Here is an 18,838-nt window from a genome sequence, read left to right as displayed (position 1 = left end):
GGAAGTTCCACGCACAATTGGCCCCGTGCGAGCAGGGTACGTGTATTCCAGGGGTGCGTGGGAAGTTCCACACGCGATTTCAGCAGGGTACATGTATTTCAGGGGTGCGCAAGAAGTTCCACACGCGATTTCAGCAGGGTACATGTGCACGGGAAGTTCCACACGCAATTGGCCCCGTGCGAGCAGGGTACGTGTATTCCAGAGGTGCGCGGGAAGTTCCACACGCAATTTCAGCAGGGTACATGTATTTCAGGGGTGCGCGGGAAGTTCCACACGCGATTTCAGCAGGGTACGTGTATTTTAGGGGTTCTGGGGAGTACTACACGTGAATTGGCTGTGTGGGTCCTCCCAGGTGTTCGCTCCACGGCCCCTGCAGGCAGCCCACACCACGGGGGACTACCCTGCACCGCTGCTCATGCCCCGCAGGCAGCCCATCCACTATGGGCATGCCCCTCAGCCACCCACATGTCACCTTGCACTACTGATCAACAATGCATGTCTCCCTGCACCCCCACTCGGCTGGGAAACATGGGTGGGGGCCTGGTGGAGGCTGCCCCTGGTGGCTGGGGGGTGGGGTGGTGGTAGACATGGTTGGACATGGGTGGGGGCCTGGTGGAGGCTGCCCCTGCCCTGCTGGGGGGTGGGGGTGGTGAGGGACATGAGTGGGGGCCTGGTGGAGGCTGCCCCTGCACTGCTAGGGGGTGGGGGGGTGGGAGACATGAGTGGGGGCCTGGTGGAGGCTGCCCCTGCCCTGCTGGGGGGTGGGGGTGGTGGGGGACATGGGTGGGGGCCTGGTGGAGGCTGCCCCTGGTGGCTGGGGGTGGGGGTGATGGGAGACATGAGTGGGGGCCTGGTGGAGGCTGCCCCTGGTGGCTGAGGGGTGGGGTTGGTGGGAGACATGAGTTGGACATGGGTGGGGCCTGGTTGACGCTGCCCCTGGTGGCTGGGGGTGGGGGTGATAGGGGACATGAGTGGGGGCCTGGTGGTGGAGGCTGCCCTGGTGGCTGGGGGGGTGGGGGTGGTGGAAGACATGAGTTGGACATGGGTGGGGGCCTGGTTGACGCTGCCCCTGGTGGCTGGGGGTGGGGGTGATGGGGGACATGGGTGGGGCCTGGTGGAGGCTTCCCCTGCACTGCTGGGGGGTGGGGGTGATAGGGGAAATGAGTGGGGGCCTGGTGGAGGCTGCCCCTGGTGGCTGGGGGGTGGGTGTGATGGGAGACATGAGTGGGGGCCTGGTGGAGGCTGCCCCTGGTGGCTGGGGGGTGGGGGTGGTGAAAGACATGAGTTGGACATGGGTGGGGGCCTGGTGGAGGCTGCCCCTGGTGGGTGGGGGGTGGGGGTGATGGGGGACATGGGTGGGGGCCTGGTGGAGGCTGCCCCTGCACTGCTGGGGGGTGGGGGTGATAGGGGACATCAGTGGGGGCCTGGCGGAGGCTGCCCCTGGTGGCTGGGGGGTGGGGGTGTTGGTAGACATGGGTGGGGGCCTGGTGGAGGCTGCCCCTGGTGGCTGGGGTGTGGGGGTGCAGGGGGACATGAGTGGGGGCTTGGTGGAGGCTGCCCCTGCACTGCTGGGGGGTGGGGGTAATAGGGGACATGAGTGGGGGCCTGGTGGAGGCTGCCCCTGCACTGCTGGAGGGTGGTGGTGGTGAGAGACATGAGTGGGGGCCTGGTGGAGGCTGCCCCTGCACTTCTGGGGGGTGGGGGTGGTGGTAGACATGAGTGGGGGCCTGGTGGAGGCTGCCCCTGCACTGCTAGGGGTGGGGGTGCAGGGGGACATGATTGGGGGCCTGGTGGAGGCTGCCCCTGCACTGCTGGGGGGGGTGGGGGTTGTGGTAGACATGTGTGGGGGCCTGGTGGAGGGTGCCCCTGGTGGCTGGGGGTGCAGGGAGACATGTGTTGGTGATCAGTAGTGCAAGGTGACATGTGGGTTGGCTGGGGGGCATGGCCATGGTGGATGGGTTGCCTGTGGGACATGAGCAGGGGTGCAGGGTAGTCCCCTGTGGTGTGGGCTGCCTGCAGGGGCCGTGGAGGGTGTAGAGGGAACACCTGAGAGGACCCACACGGCCAAGTCACGTGTAGCATTCCCCGGCACCACCTAAATACACGTACCCTGCTGAAATCGCATGTGAATCTTCCCGTGCACCTCGGAATACACGTATCCAGGCCAATCGCGTGTGGAACTTCCCGCGCATCCCGAAGTACACGTACCCATGCCAATCGCGTGTGGAACTTCCCGCGCACCCCGAAACACACGTACCCATGCCAATCGCGTGTGGAACTTCCCGCGCACCCCGAAACACAGGTACCCAGGCTAATCGCGTGTGGGACTTCCCGTGCACCCCGAAGTACATGTACCCAGGCTAATCGCGTGTGGAACTTCCAGCGCACCCCGAAACACACGTACCCAGGCTAATCGCCTGTGGGACTTCCCGCGCATCCCGAAGTACACGTACCCAGGCCAATCGCGTGTGGAACTTCCCACGCACCCCGAAGTACACATACCCAGGCCATTCGCGTGTGGGACTTCCCGTGCACCCAGGTACACACGCACACGCTATTTTTCACACAGCGGGTGTCCGTGTTTGTCGGTACCCCTTTGCACCTCATTTGTCCTAGAGGGCCACTGTATGGACCATTCATCATGGCTATATATGGGTGCTTTTTGTTATCGCACAATTTGGCGCACATTTTTTTCAGGTGCAGGGATGCTACCGCCTGCTTTCTTGTGGCGTACCTGTTTGGCCCTGTGCGCGTCTTTGACCGTGCGCTGGTTTGCCCTATTCGATTCCATGAATACGGGTTGTAAGCGAACGTGTGGGCGTTCGCGCACTTGCCCCCGTGACGCCCATATTTTCACGCGTTGTTCCCCATTCCGAGTGTTACGCCCCGTGTTCAGCCAACTTTTGTGATGTGCGCTGCGCTATGTGCGATTTCGCAGTGGCCGTGGCGCACGCTATTGGATGACCTGTGCGCCGGCGTGCGCGGCGCACATTTTCAGCGCACATCCAATGTTTTTCTCACGCATGGACTCCCATGAATCGATGTGCGCTGGTTTCCCTGCGATTTTCGCACTTGCACTGCGATTTTCGCACTTTTCCTGCGATTCGCACGTTTTGGCACCTCTGCACAGGAATTTTCAGCGCACATTAATTCCATGAATTGACCCCATAGTCTATAAACTGTACTTTGCTAAAAGTCCTGCTTTAGCACTAGCCAATTAAAATAACATTCTTCTACATGGTACAGCAAAAGACCTACTTGAAGAAATTGACTATATCCAGAAAAAATATTTTGGAAGTGAAAGCCACTTACAGAATGAAATAGCTTTAAACCAAATTAGCAACAATTCTACATTCGACAAACTTTTACTAAACATATACAAACAAGAAATACTAAATACATCAGCTGAGGTACCAAACCATGTGTGTGTATGTTGCCGCAGAATTGTTTATAAAAGTAACACAAAAACTGTAGACATATCATACAAAATAGAAGAAAATGAAGATTCTAAATGGTTTGAATTAGCTCTCTACCTTGTAGCAGAAAACAAATACATTGCCGTTACTGCACTACAAAACTTGACAACAACCAAACTCCTTCACGTGCTATCACAAATAATTTGGAAATATACCCACTACCAAAACCATTACAACAACTTAATTTATATGAGAGCATCATAATTCAAATGGTGCACCCATTTCAAGCAATAATACGCCTTCAACCAAAAACAGCACAATTACCTCCCTCTGAATTGGTAAAAGGCATTCGTGGAAAAGTAGTTTATTTACCATTAGATCCAAAAGAAAATGTGCATACTCTAGGAGTGCAACGTCCAATGCAGCAATCTTTAATTATCTTAGTAAATGGAGTACCTACAAAAGACAAAAAAATATGGCAACAGCTGGTAGATTTACATAAAGTTATATAAGCCTTGCAGTATCTTAAAGAGAATAATGAATATTACAAATAAATTAATATTGAAGAAAACTTGAAGGATACAACTGAAATAATTCAAGAAACACAAAAAACTGGTCAATTTTAGCTCCTAGATCCTGCTACAATATCAAATACTTTAGACCATTATACAATTCATCCTTTGCACCCTAATGACACTGTAGAAGATGCACTGGAAACATACCAAATGCGTCAAACAAAAGGATCACCAATCAGCATATGGGAAAAAAGTATAGAAACACGTGCTTTTCCTCTACTCTTTCCTACTGGCAAAGGAGGAAGGTACCATGATAGACCTATTCAAATATCAGCATCAGAATACCGCTCATTACAGATGTATTCTGAAGATCCCAGATTTAGACAAAATGTGGAATACATATTCCACCTACTCTTTGAAAGTGAACTAGCAACTTTATGTTACGGAGTTGCACACATATTAAAATCAGGTTCACACTTTCAAAATATGACAGCTACACAATTATTACAAAAAGTGCAACAAGAGGATGAGGTTTTACAATCAAATATTACAAATCTATTAGCAAATATGTGTGGTACTAAAGAGTACTGGTTTCAACATCATGGAGATGTACGTTGTATGATCAGAAACCTTGGCCCACCCAATTGGTTTATTACATTAAGTTGTGCAGAATATGCATGGGAAGATTTACACAATTTCCTACGCATATCAAACAAAAACAAAACAAACATAGATATACTAACACCTGGAGAACTTTGTTCTTTGGATCCTGTTAATGTTTCAAGATATTTTCACCATCGCTTTATTGCTATGCTACATTTTATTTGTAATAAAACTGTTCCTCCCCTCTGAGAAGTGCAACATTTATTTTGGAGAAAAGAATACCAAGCCAGAGGAGCACCACATATCCACATGCTTTTATGGATTAAAGATGCTCCTAAATTTGGTCAAGACAGTGATGCCACTGTTTTACAGTTTATTGAAAAATATGTCACTTGTGAAATTCCATTGGAAGCAACAAATAGTGATCTTCATGCACACATTTTACAATTTCAAAGACACAAATGTGGAAAATATTGTCGTCGCAAATACAAAAACAAAGGGAAATACTACACCAAATGCCGATTTGATTTCCTAGACCAGTTATGAATACAGGTCAAGTGAACAACCTCATGTCTTCAGTTACATAGTGTTAAAGGTAAGTCACCTAAAATTACATATTACATAAAAAGAAAAGAAGAACAACAATATATCAATGATTATAATGCAATCATTGTCCACTTATGTAATGCAAACATAGCTGTGCAGTACATTGCAGACAATTCTACTGCAGTTGCATGATATGTCACAGCATACTTAACCAAAGCAGAAAAGACAGAGCTCCAAGACCTCTGGAATGACCTGCCATCAGATAAAACAGTGTCTCAGAAATGATACAGCTTGGGCATAAAAATGCTCTCCCATAGAGAATGTGGATCATATGAAGTAGCTGATCATTTAACTGGTACTGCATTGTATGGTAAATCTGAAAATATAGTATGGCTAAGTCTTGGTCCAGCTAAATCTAGAAAAAGAGTTCTAAAATCATACGAAGATATAGAAACAATAGCCAAACGTGATCCCAACAGCCAAAACATTTTAAAAAACTATTTATTGCACACATACTACCCAAACAGAAGTAATACTGTGGAAACCATGTGTCTATACCACACAGCCCAAAACTACACATACAAAAATAATATAAAACCTGATGAAAAAAAGGTAAATACAGAGTGACAAACTGTGAAGGCAGCTTAGTTAAACTCACCAAACCAAATTTAATGAATCATATCAAATTGTCATTAAAGACTCCTCAACATAAAGAAGTATATTACATGTCCCTGCTACAACTCTTTAAACCATGGAGAAAAGAAGAAAAAATACTAGATAACTATGACCCATATGAAGATGCTTTCAAAGCAAATGAAAGCACTATAACTGATGTAAACTTTACACAGTACAAAACAATGTTGCACAATGAACAGCAACAAGAAGAAGAACTCCAGGCCCAACTAGATACAGAAACTCCTGACAGTAGTCAACCTTCTGTAACAGGAAGCCAAGAACCACTGGGAGAACCACTAATAATAAATGAGGCAGAATTAGCTATGATAGAAGTAGAAAACACCATGTGTCAGTATGAAGATAAAGAAGACTTAACTATACTACAATCAAAACTAACAATGAGCAACGTAGCATTTTTAACGAAGTAACAAAACAAATTGCACATGGTGTACAACATGAAAATAAAGAATGTTCCTGCCATAATTATAAACCTATACTACTGTACGTCAGTGGTGAAGCTGGTTCTGGCAAAACATTCCTAATCAAAATCATCAGTAAATTCCTTCAACAATTGACAAACAACAAACTGTCAGCTGTTGTCACTTCCCCCACTGGTTTAGCTGCCTACAACATAGGTGGTGTCACATTACACTGATTACTACTATTGCCAGTAGAACACCAAAACAAATTAGACTATTACAAACTTTCTGCAGAAGCTGCAATGGAACTACGCAGAGCATTGAAACAAATGAAAATGCTACTAATAGATGAAGTGAACATGGTCTCCAACCTAATGTTGGCTTTGATTCACCTCAGATTACAAGAAGTACTCAAAACAAACTATGAAGAGCTCTTTGCAGGAAAACACATTCTTGTTTTCGGAGATCTTCTTATTGACACCAGTAAAAGGTGAGCCTATTTTTAAAACATTAGGACACAAACTCTGCCGTAAAACTGTTGGCAGCATTGGAAATGTCAACCTTTGGCAACATTTCCAATACAGAGAATTAACCGAAAACATGCGTCAATCTGCAGATCTCACTTATGCCAACATCATAAAAAGTATCAGAGTTGTATACTTTCTAAAGAAGCAGAAGCAATATTGAAAACCTGGCACATTCATGCACTTTATGGCGATAATGCATGTGCTACAGATGTTCTGGAACAATTAGCCCACAAAAATGTCAATTGTATGGCCTTATGCCAACTCTTGCAAGCTGTTTCAAATTCAATGAAATAATGTTAAGTAAAGAAATGCAACCAATAATGGAAATTAGCGCCACAGACAAACTAGATGTACATGGTATGACACTACCCATGTGTGACCAAGCCACAACAAGACTAAATAGTTTAGAAAAATCAATCTCAAACACAGCAGGCTTAGAAAAGATATTAAAATTATCCTTAAATTGCAGAGTAATGCTTAAACGTAACCTTGACGTGGACCAAGGACTAGTTAATGGAGCACTGGGTACACTTGTTGGCTTTCAAACATACCCACGTGACAACAAAATTCAGTTTGTCAATATTCTCTTTGACAAACTTTCAGAAGTATAAAGGATAGGACGCTCAACAGCTCGATTCCTTCTCTTCAAAGACATGTATGTACGCAGAGAACAATTTTCTCTAACTCTTGCATACACAGTCACAATTCATAAATCACAAGGTCTTACCCTAGACAAAGCAATGATAGATATTGGCAACACAGTCTTCAAAGAAGGCATGAGCTATGTAGCACTATCACGCTTACGTACACTTGACGGTCTATTTCTAATCAACTTTGATGCAAGTAAAGTAAACGCTGATATTCCTTGCATTTTATAATACAATAGACTTCGCTCACTATACACCCCCCATCTAAACACACATTCTGTTCCACAAAAAGTAAAACGTTATAAAAGAAAATAAATCAAACAGAAATGCAACATGATGTCACTGCAAATCCTCCAAAGAGAGTAAAAGAAACTAATACTTCATCAAGTACCACAAGCAAAAAAGAATCAATTAGGGAAAGTAAACCAGGTACTTCTTCAAAGAAGGAAGACAAACTCCAAAAAAAGCAGTCAGATACAGAACTACCTGGTCCATTTAAACTCTCAAATATAGTTGGTGTAAGTTGCTATGCAAATGTAGCAATGAATATTCTATTTCAATTACCACCAATTGTTGACATTTACTTACACAGTACAGACCCATTGTGTTTGCAAATGTTAGTACTTCATAGAAACGCAACAAACAATCATGACAACACGTATAGTGTTTATGGAATAAGACAACAATTGGACTACTGTGCTGGAATGGTGAAATTCACTATAAACTCACAGGAAGATCCACAAGAATTTCTAATGTACTTACTACAAGTACTGGAAAACAAAAACATACTTATAAATGAAATCTTGCAGATTTCATACATGTGGAAACATACATGCACTCTCTGCAACAATGTGACACAAGAACAAATCCCCAATGAACGCTTCGTATATATATCAATACCTAATTGTGAATCAATTCCATTTCAGCACCTTGTACAAAATGCAAACCATGGTAGATTATGTTCTACCTCCAATTCAGATAATCGCTCCACGTTACCAATACAAACACATAGTAAATACGTAATACTAATGCTTCTACGTCACAATGCAGATGGTACCAAAAACAACTGCAAGCTGACTGGATTCACACATGGTCAAATATTACTTGGTAAAAAAACCTTCACAACAATAAGTTAATCCACCAGAGCCACAACCAATTCAGGGCACTGCACTGCATATATAAAACAAAAATGTGGATGGTTTGAATGTAATGATAGTACCATTACTCTAAAGCAGAGATTACCAGCAAATCTTTCAAACGCTTATGTAATGTTCTTAAAATCAAAATTTGATAACTAAACTGTACTTAAACCTTAAATAAATGTGTAGTAAAAGAATATAAACTGTTTGAATATTCCAAAAGCTATCCAACTGCCCAAAGATTTGACAACAACTAATCAGATAAATGAATACCACTAAATTAGAGCAAAAAATAGACAGTTAGAATACGCCAATTGGTATCTAACTGTCCCAAAATTTAACAATATCCAAACAGATAAATCAATAGCACTAAAATAAATAAAAAATAGACAGTTAGAATACGCCTACTGGTATCAAACTGCTCCAAAAAAATGCAACAAGCCAATGTATAAAGCATTAGCCAGAAACAACAAGTGAACACTGCAAACAAATAAACTGTAGCATAATAGAAAAAGGTTTTTTTTTAATCCAACATGGATTTTTTTTTCTCCCACAGACCCAATGATTTTAGCAACGAACACAGAACTTGAGCAAATTGCACAGTACTCTGGTTTGTAATCTACTAAATAAGAGAGTAAAAAAAATGTTGATTATAAAATGTAATAAGTCATTACAAAATGCTAATACTAACATGGTATTTTCTTTTATCACAGAAATGAACAAGAAATACATGTACTCCAATTACTAAACCAAACAGTAAGTATATTATACACTTTATGCCCTGGCCACAACCATCGCAGCATATCACACCCATAGTATCTTATAAATGTGTTCCTTATAAATTTGTTTTTGACCCAAAGTTATAAGCAACTATAAGTGTGATATGCTGTGGTGGGTGGGGCCAGGGCATAGAGTGTTGGGTGCATGGCCATTTGGCCATGGCCATGCATTCAACACTCTATGCCCTGGCCTCAACCACCGCAGCATATCACACCCATAGAGTCAAATATATCAACTATGGTCTATGGAAACTTTTAATGTCCGCGGACATTATGAGTGTTCTTAGAACACTTTCAACTTGACAACGAACAATACGGACAGCGTCCTCAGAAGACCCCCATTTTCTTTATTTGCGAACAATTCAGGACACCGCAAGTGTTCTTAGAACACATTCAACTTGCCAGAGAACAATACGGACAGCGTCTTCAGGACATCCCCTACGAACATTTCAGGACACCGCGAGAGTTCTTAGAACACTTTCACCTGGACAATGAACAATACGGACAGCGTCCTCAGAACACCCCCATTTTGTTAATTTATGAACATTCTCGGACACCGCGAGTGTTCTTAGAACACATTCAACTTTCCAGAGAACAATACGGACAGCGTCCTCGGGATACCCCCATTTTGTTTATTTATGAACATTTCAGGACAACGCGAGAGTTCTTAGAACACTTTCAACTTGCCATCGAACAATACGGACAGCGTCCTCAGAACACCCCCATTTTGTTTATTTGCGAACATTTCAGGACACCGCAAGTGTTCTTAGAGCACATTCAACTTGCCAGAGAACAATATGACAACGTCCTCAGGACACCCCCTACGAACATTTCAGGACAACGCGAGAGTTCTTAGAACACTTTCAACTTGACAATGAACAATACGGACATCGTCTTCAGGACACCCCCTACGAACATTTCAGGACAACGCGACAGTTCTTAGAACACTTTCAACTTGACAACGAACAATACGGACAGCGTCCTCAGAACACCCCCATTTTGTTTATTTACGAATATTTCAGGATTACGCAAGAGTTCTTAGAACAGTTTCAGCTTGCTTGCGAGCAAAACGGACACATATTGAGTCCGAAGAACACCCCCCATTCAGTTTATTTACACCCGTGATGTCCGCAGACAAATGGAACACAACAAGAAAGTCTACCACATAAAAAAACACAACTTTCAACCTATCTCCTACTCTCCCACCCTCCCCAAACACTCCTACACACCAACACACTCTACTAAATACAAATTTTGAACCTATATATATATATATATATATATATATATATATATATATATATATATTACACGGCCATGGTAGTGGCCATGTAGTTATGGTTAAGTTGCTAAACCCATAGGAAGAAAACTTTTTGGGTGGCTTATAACTTTGCTCCCACTGGACGAATCCACACCAATCTCTGCAAAAAAAGTATATGGCCCACTCTGAATTTGCAAAGTTTGGTGAGGTTTTGTTCAGGGGGGGGAAAGTTATAGGGGGGTCCCAAAATTTTTTTTCCCATAGATTTAATGGGGGAAAAGCTTTGCGCACACCTACAGCCCAAACCGCTGGACGGATTATCATAATTTGTGGCAGGAGCAGCAGCTTGGTCCCAAAAGCGTGCTTTTGTAAATTTGGTGAAAATCCGTCCAGTAGTTTTTTTTAAAACTATCAAAAAGTAGGTCTAAAAAAATTAGTGATATCTATGTCCGCTCCGTGGACACACTTCCCTGTTTGCTCCGCGGGCAAGAAATCGATTGGCTAATCGGTCGCGTCATGTCCGCGGACATGTGACGCATTCGCTGATTGGATGGTGAAGTGCGTCAGATTGTTCCGGTGCGCCTGCCATCTTGGATCCGTGTTTTGGTGTCCACGGACATCGCCGCAAAAGCATATTAAAAAACACAACATTGCACTTGTTAAAGTTATCAAATACTGTCTGGGGAGGTGAGGGGTGATGAGGATGGGATGGGATATGGCAGCAAGAAGCAAAAAACAGGTTTTTTTTTTTTTGTCATGAGAGTCATACGGTACATTTGGAGGTGCTCCACAATATAATGTGCGTGAAGTACAGGCGAAGGACTAATGTGTCTGTGTTAAAATGTAATTTAAATAATAACGGATTCAGACTGCCACCCCCTAGAGTGTGGCATCTGAGACAGCCATCTGCACCGTCTGATGCAAAGAGCGGCCCTGCACGTGTATGAGAATAACAGTTCTCATGGCGTCCGTGAGGAAAGTTGTTGCAAAGTGAGAATGTATTTTGATTCTGAGCAGGGTCACCAGCTTTGAATTTTTGGGTGCGAGCTAAGGAAGCCCACGCATGGGACACACAGTATCAGGTTCAATTGTTTTTTGACCCTGAGAGAAAGGGACCATTCTGTAAGGAATGCAATGAGAGGAGGTTTGTAATAATGAAGATTTGATAAGGTTATGCATTCCAAAAGTGTGTAAGGAACATGTAAATTCAGTTCATGAAGAATCTTTGGTGCGAACGCAGTGAGCATTACGGTCTGACTTACGCCAAGAGAAATGGAAATGGTGAATATAATGTAAGTTTGATTTTGACGATTATATACTGGAACGAGCATTAACTTATTATTATCTGAAGATTAATTTTGGGTTATATTCTATACGTTTGTTCTGTGTTGCACATCTATTCTGTGAGTGAAACCCAAGTGAATTACTGTAAGAACATATTGGAAGTATAACTCTACAAATATAGTACTTGAAGATAAATAATGACTTTATGATTTTTTTAGTTTATGACTGTTACTGGCCTAGATATATCAGTAAAGGAAAAAAGAGGGAGCCAGACATGTGATGTCATCAATGACATTAGTGATGTCATCTGTGATGTCCTGGGTGTTAGTTTTAGCAGTGCACAGTGGTGGCGTGAGTTATGGTTGCTTATCTTACCATAACTGGCGAATTTCAAGGGTTTTTCGGTTTTACTTGGAACCAGAACGTCCCTTTAACAAAGTTTACATGGGGAAAATACCTGATAAGAAGGACAACACAATGTGAAAAAGAATTTGTGGAGGTTCTGTCAAACTTACATCTCTTTAGATTTGTTTTTGAGGGTGGTGCTTATATGTCGGTGCCCATTAAAGTCATTCTGAAGGACCGGGAAAGGACCAGTATTGTGCCTTCTCCCTCTATCCGTGAGAGTGGAGCCAAGCTGCAAGCCCTTCTGTTCTGTTGCCATGGAAGACCTTGCATAGATTATGTCACAAGAAGGCAAGGACACCAAAAAATGGAGGGTGTCAAGTGATAGCTGCATTTGTAATCTGTGAACGTCTCAACAGGAAGAGAGGGTACGAAGAAATTGATTTTTTTCCCCATCCAATTCGATTCTTAACTAGTCAAATTGGTAAGTGTTAGGGAGAATTATAATATCGTCTAATATCTGTGATAATTTCCTTCAACCTTAGAGACCCCCAGCTCTTTTATTGGACTTTAGGACTTTTAATTTTTATCCTGGAGTGAGTTAGACCTTTTTCTCATTCTTATCTGTATTTTTGATCTGATTTGGACTCTATTTTCTTTGTTGTTGGAGTCTGGCAAACTCCATAGGCAGCTACTTTTTGTATGGTAACACACAGCACTGTCAGTGCAGTGTCACAGAGAAATCCTTTAGATTTCTCTAAAGGTTTAAATACCTTTGCTTGTGAGAACTACTTTTCCCAAGACTAGTAAAGTGAAATTGACTTTGCTTACCTTTTCTCTCTGCAGATCCAGCACAGCCCATTTTATGTGGAGTGCTGTGGGGTTACTTAGTAGTCCCTGTTTGTGCTTATACATGTAAAAATGTTTGTTATCCTCAGCTACTTTTAATGGCTGGTGGCAGTGGTTTATTTGTTTTACCATTGTGCTTTCCTACCGGATGCTAAATCCTCAGCTGCAGAATAGCACCCATGGGTGACCATTGAGTCAAAATGGCCCGGTCTTCTTTTTTCGCCATTTCTTGTTAGTGAGATCTTTCTTGGGTTTTACTCTGCGCGCTAAATTAGGTTTCACCATTTTGGTCATTTTACCTTTGATGGGCTTCAGTACTGCAACTCGTCTCGGGCACCAATGTGTCTGGCAGGGCAGGAAGCAAGGGAGTTGCTTGAAACTCCCTGTCCTTAGTTACCTGAATGCACCCAGCGCTGATTGGCTGGCTGTCCTTGCAGGACAGCACCCTGCTGTGTGAGTGACAGCTAAGCTGTGCATGAATGGGAGAAACCTGCATAAAAGGCGAGGCTTCTTGAACTGAAGAGAGAGTCTACCACTAGAAGAAACATCTGATGAAGAAATCATGAAGAGAATCTTGCTGCATCCTCCTGCACCACTCAGCTGCCCGGTGAAGCCCTGCTGTAGTGCTGAAGCTCCCTATACTAATCAACTAGAGAAGATCCGTAGAGGACAGCTTCTTCCCTTGGGTTGGTGGCACCAACTAACCCCAAGATGAACTTTGCTGGAAGACCTTGCCCAACTGGCTGTACTACTTTGCTGCTGCTGGAACCGAGTGCCGCGGGTCAAGACATCCATAGTCGAGTGCATCGTCTTTAAGCTGGACCGAAGCTCCAAGAAGATCCTGAGCACTCTCCCGGAACAGGACGACCCAAGCCCGAGTGACCTCACCAGAGTGCTGGAATCCAGAAGCAAGGGAAGCCCTTCAAGTGTCCAAGATCCGCAGTGGTGCAATTTGCCGGTAGCTGAAACTGGGAAGTGCTGCTCAATTGAAAAGAGCCTGTAGCTGCCGCCGACCTTTGAACAACAGTGCAGGAGTCCTCCAGACGTCGTCCTGACTGAGGCCCAGGAACACAGGATCTGCAACTCTGCAACCAGGACAGAAGCCAGCTGGATCCTCTTATTGTAACCTAAGATACTGTTCTGACTAAGGGGTACTTACCTCTTTATCTGTAGCTTGCATTATCTCACTTGAGGTTTGCAGTAGCTGCTTTTCTAGAGTTAGTCCTAGCTCTAACTTTCCACAAGGGTAACCACTTGTGGCCCAACAGTGATTTTCTACAACACACTCTCTAACTTTGTGCAAGCCCTTTTGTGCTATCCTAGAAGTACCTCAGCTCCATAGACATTGTTCAAATTGACTTTGGCTGTCCTCGCTCCCTGCAGACTCTTCTGACCCATTGACTTTGATACTAACTGTCCCTCATAGGTGGTACATAAGTTTAACTTGCATTGCTGGGAAAGGTTTTATCTAGTCTTCATTGGGGGATTTTAAAAGGGCTCACATGCTCTGAGAATCTGATAAGCCTTTTCCTTCTTTAACCTTTTCCTTTTCCACAACCTCAGAATTTTACCTAGTACAAAAGTGATATATAACTGCCAATACTGTCCTAGCAATTAAAGTCACCTCAGGGTGTAGGAAGTGTGTAGGAAGCATCGCTTAAGAGTACCTACTTGCTTATCTTGATTCTGAGAACATGTTATGAAATGTATTTTGATTGTTGTACATTGCCCTTTTTAAAGAATGCTTATTTAATACTGACTATTAAATAAATAATTATTTTACTAGCAGACCTTTATATAAGTATTATTTGGATACTTGTAATTGTGGACTTTAATGATACATCCCTGAAGCACACATTTACCCTTCTTGAGATACGTTTGGTTGCTCAGTCACTCTACCAAGGTGTCTAGTACAGACCTACACCAATAGGTGGGTAGCCTATTACCAAGAGGCCAAGACTGCTGTAGTCTCCCACAGGGTTACTGCATACAATCTTGTCTAACAGTAAGTGTGAGAACTAATGAAGGCTAAATGTTCAGTAGCGATTAATAACCTTTTGTAATTTGAATAATCAATATATTCACATAATTACAATGTACAATTAATCAAAATAAGTTATTCTGTATTCCTAAATACAGGCAACCATAAAATCGAAAAGGAGCGAATGACATCATCTGGTCAAGCCCCTTCACCATTTAAACAGAATAAGTGTCACATAATATTCCCCTGAAGAATTGTATTGGTATTGTGATTGTAATATATATTGGTATATGTCTGTTTGTGTATGGCTTTTATAAACATTTTCTACAAGGGTACTTTCATTGAATAACCTGTAGTTTTAATAGTCTGCATTTAATAATTCCTTTTACTATTTCCCTATGTACTAATTTCTCATGAAACTCCATTTTTACCAATACGTTTTCTACTTGAATTTAATATACTAAGAAGTGAATTGAATTATTTCTCTCCTTTACATTTTGAATATATGCCCTGTATTTAAGAATTAATACAATGTGCCTTTATGTAACTTTATTGTAGTCTGTTTAACCAGGACCGTCCGTAGTGTACCTAATCCTGGTGTCCCTCCCAATATTTGAATATATACAGCACGGCTATCGGTCGTGGGACATACTACTCACATACTACTCACTAGCCTGAACAAAAAAAATATCCTCTCTTCCGTAAGGTCATTTATGTGTGACATCAGTACTATGCTGAAAATCACTTAGAGGGACCAACTAGTCTCCCCACATTCGAAAATGAAGATAAGGGGTTGGTGCCCATACAAGAGACCCATATCCGGCCAGAAAAAGGACAGTTCCAACAACCGCAGAGGATGAAAAGATCGAATTACATATCCAAACACTCGCCCACATTGCTTGCTGAAATACCAGAAGGATACAGGCTCTCCAGCTCAGCAGAATACTTTTTTGCATCTTTAATCTTGCTGGGAGTGCAGGCCGCTGCAAATGCCAAATGGTTGCAAATCGTAAGATTGGACCTGTTCTAGCTTGCGCACGACACAGAGAATGCGTTCAACGTGATCAAGGTTAAGTTGCGTGCATTGGGGTTTATGACAATCCAAAATCGTTACATGTTGGAGATGTTAACAGCAATGGAAGGTGGGGTTTGCAAAAACGTTTGGTGCATCAGTATCCCACATCATCGCAGCTGCTGGGTGTTCATATGGAGAAAGAGGGAGGAATACAAGACAGTGATTGGTTTAGCATGATATTCAGTTGAGCCCATCGTGGCTCGGAGAAATCGTGAAGATATAAATGCCCATCATTGTGTTCATCCTGGTCATATTCTGCACTTGTCAGCTGGTCCTTTGATGCTGTGCCAATGTGGCACCTGATAGCGCAAGAATGATGGTATCAATTGGAGTTCGAAAAGCACCTTGTGAAACAATAAATATTGAAGTACAAACTGATATCCCACAGGGTGGCCCTAAGTATGGAATGCTCCCCATCCCGTATGGAGATGCAGTTGATCCTCCGTACCACACTATCATTTCTCCACCCTCTGACTCAGAAAATGTAACAGATGTTTGTGTGGGCCTGGCGGGGAGGGGTGAGTTTGCAATCAGTGTTTATGGCCTGTGTGCCAATAAAGTGGACTCAGCCATATATCGAAGCAGAGTTGGGGGAGCTGGAGCACAGATGTATCCCAGAGTTCGTTAGTGTAGATGTAACAAAAGGGGGGAATGTTGGAGGGGGCAGCTCCGTACCACTCCCTAGTCACTTTAGAGTGAGGCGAGGTACATTCAAAGCACTATGATGGGCCAAGGGGCGGGGGGGACAGTGAGAAGGATGCCTTCCCATTTAACATAACCCCACCTGTGTATAATCAAATATAGTTTAACTACACAGTACAGTATAAGGGGTGTCCGGTCAAATGTTCGAATCAAAAGGATCGAATGACCTTTTGATCGACAGTAAAAGGACCGAAAAAAAGGATCACATTTTTTTTAAAATGTATGTATTTATATCTTTTTTTAGTTTAGCATGTATAAAAATCTTTTTTATAAAAGGAAAATGGGGGCTGGGGGGAACCCCCCCCATAAAAAAAAATATTTGATCCTTTTTTTCGGTCCTTTTTCTGTTGAAAAAAAGGCATTTGAGCCTTTTGTTTTCGAACATTTGACCTATAAATGTATAAGGCACGAGCATCATTGCTATTTTGCATAGATATTAGTAACCATGCGTAGAAGGGAAGGCATGTGCGGTAAATGTGGCATTGCATGCACTAGTCCCAAAACTGTGAGACAAGAGAATGCCCCAGCCATACCCGAGCTCCCATGGGGACCACCCACAGCCCCAACCGCCACAACACCTATTCATTCTTCCAACAGTGTTGCAAAGATGTGCTTTTACCCAAGAGGAATGGGCCCTACAAGGCCGCAATCAGAGGCTTGCACCTGGTGTGCATGTTATCTCACACTGGCCAAAGAATGACCCGGCCCATTCCCGGGTGACTACGAGTTATAGCCCATATAAGTGACTAAACCTTAAGATCCCTGAATTCCATGGCACCAGGTGCTCTTTGACCACCAACCCCAAAGTAACAAGTCCTGAAATGTTTAAAGAGGACGGACAGGGCATATAATTGAAGTAACAATCGGGTGATGTGTATTGAGAAGTGCTGGGAGGGATAACATAGTTTATAATGAGGGTGGAGACCTTGGAGCTGGATGGCGCAGAGGGGAGAGAGTGAAATATGTGTGTGAAGGTTAGAGTGTCCCAGAAGCTCCTTTGTGTCCATCCTAAGGCCTGCCAAGTGCACAGCATGAGTGATAAAATATGTATATGCTAGGAGTATAATTCATTTGCTTTCTGACCTTCAATGTGAGAAGAAGGTGAGACCCGCAGCACCAACGTGATGGAAGACGGATGGACTGGCTGGGACCAATAGGCCGGCATCCCTTATGAGTAAAGGCGTCCATCTGAACAGCCACACAGTTTGCTACTGTATGTTGTTGCATCATTATGACGCTGTGTACCTTTAAAAGGTTCTGCTTGTACCTCTTTTTGGCAGAACATTCTTTGCAGCAGACCTCTTTGCTGTTGCTCTCATCTGCGTGTGAGATAAAAACTTGTTGTCCTTACAGGATTGACTTGGGCCTTTCTTTCCTTGCGGGTTGCATTCTCTCTGGTGTGCGTATTCAGGGACTTGCCTTAAAATGCCGAAGTGTGTTCAATAAAAACTTCAAACTTCATTGGAAGTCCAGGTAGAAGGTCGCTGCAAGAACAGTCTGACTTGACAGTTATCTCGTAAGCCCAGTGAACAAATGGACTCTAGTACACATGTCAATGGTGAGATTTCCCTTTGAAACATTTAGGAATGCATGTTGGACCCACTGACCCACCATACACTTATAGACATGGGTTCATTATGGTGCCCTATTAGTAGCAAAGGCCATCATTGGAATATTCATAGACGTTGGGCTTCCAAGGGAGGTTGTTTCTGACCGCTTCCAACATACTATAGCCTTATATAAAGGCTCTGAATGAGTGCGGATGTACATATATGTTCTCCACTTCTCATCCTGTGGTCTAGGGTGATTAATAGATTTAGAGATTGCCTCTTTTCTCTGGAGTCCAAAATGATAATGCCAATAATGCCCACAGTGGCAGGTTTTTATTGTTCTCTTATTCCATTAACAATGTTGGGGCTGATATCATCTGTTAAAGCCTGCGATTGTGGGTGGAATGCCAAAGTTTATCATGAGGCAGAAGAACAATTACAGTGTTATAAGCGGCGATAACATGTACTGTTTAAAACATGGAAACTCCTTTGAATGTCGAGAGACAATTCTCAATAATATGCCAA

This window comes from Ambystoma mexicanum, chromosome 6q (genome assembly GCF_040938575.1).
Source record: "Ambystoma mexicanum isolate Mex_15411 chromosome 6q, UKY_AmexF1_1, whole genome shotgun sequence".
NCBI classification, from domain to species: domain Eukaryota; kingdom Metazoa; phylum Chordata; class Amphibia; order Caudata; family Ambystomatidae; genus Ambystoma; species Ambystoma mexicanum.
This window is presented reverse-complemented; position numbering follows the sequence as displayed.